Raw genomic sequence first — 766 nt, 5'->3', positions numbered from 1 at the left:
CCTCAGCTAAATCCACTCCAAACAAAAAACAATTCTCTGCTATAAGCTATGCATGGCTTCAAATCCTTTCAAGTAATTAATTCCAATTCAATGGTGAATCGGATTTGAAAGGAATTTTCAATTTTATAGAATTGATATTAGTGGTCCAGTTTTGCTGGAGAAACGCCAGCAAAAATTTGAAAATTGATATTTTAGATATTTTCTAACAGAATTGTTTAACAAAGAAGGCAAACATATCCCTCTTAACCCTCCCACATTCCAAGAGTGATTTAAAAAAAAAAATTATGATTGTTTTTTTTTTTTTTTTTGAAAACAAAGAAATAAAAGATATATTGAAAATAAGGCATTTTTAAGAATTTTTATTTTCAAAAATATATTTCAAATAAATTTAAAAAAATTAGTATTAATTTAAACTTTAAAAGGCTTTATATTAAAAACGAATAGCTTAACATATAAGGTTTAAGAAATTAAAAAAAAAAGATATATATACACTTATGCAATGATAGCTAACAAAGACTAGTGTGGTTTTAATCATAAATAAAAAAAAGTGCCTTAAAAAAAAACTTAAAAGCTTTGGTTTTACGCTCAAACTTATTATTTAATCAAATATTACAATTATTTTATTATACCTAAAATATTTATTAATTTTCTTCCCCCAAATATTCTTTCAAATATATCCAAGCGATTATTAATAGACACCAAGTTAAAAACAGTTAAATAAAAAAAAAAATAATAATAAGAACAATAAATAAATAAATAATTAATG

The sequence above is a fragment of the Glossina fuscipes genome, unplaced genomic scaffold, assembly GCF_014805625.2.
Source record: "Glossina fuscipes isolate IAEA_lab_2018 unplaced genomic scaffold, Yale_Gfus_2 112, whole genome shotgun sequence".
NCBI classification, from domain to species: domain Eukaryota; kingdom Metazoa; phylum Arthropoda; class Insecta; order Diptera; family Glossinidae; genus Glossina; species Glossina fuscipes.
The sequence above is the reverse complement of the archived record's forward strand: the minus strand, read 5'-3'. Positions refer to the sequence as shown.